This window comes from Plasmopara halstedii (genome assembly GCF_900000015.1).
Source record: "Plasmopara halstedii genome assembly, contig: Scaffold_614, whole genome shotgun sequence".
Taxonomy (NCBI): Eukaryota; Oomycota; class Peronosporomycetes; order Peronosporales; family Peronosporaceae; genus Plasmopara; species Plasmopara halstedii.
The window spans coordinates 653,660-654,117 of NW_020187532.1; positions in this window are offsets into that span (position 1 = coordinate 653,660).

A 458-nucleotide genomic window follows, 5' to 3' on the forward strand; every position below is an offset into this window, starting at 1 on the left:
ATTTAAGAACGCCTGCAACGGACTTGATAAAGCTGCTGCTCGATATCGTACAGCGGGTAGCGTCTCGAACCGTGAGCTCTTCGATGAAGCTATGAGAAACCACAAGGAAACGGTCAAGCGGGTGACTCAGTGCAACCAGGACACCGCGTTCAACATCTAAGCGGCCAACTCCGAGAAGTCCACCAAGTACTTCTTCCGTCCGCTGGATACGAGTCTGCGACGAGTCTCGATTGAGGAAGTCGTGACACCGAGCGGAAGTGTCTCGACGAATCCTCAAGAGATCTCGCTTTGCTTCTTGGAGCACTGGGGATCCGAAATGGGAGATCCCAACAGTTCAACAGGGGGAGATCCTCCACCTGATGAAGTCAATCAGAAATGGGAGATCCCAACAGTTCAGCTCGAGGAGATCCTCCACCTGATGAAGTCATGCAGCGCAAGCTTCTCGACTCGATCGTCCG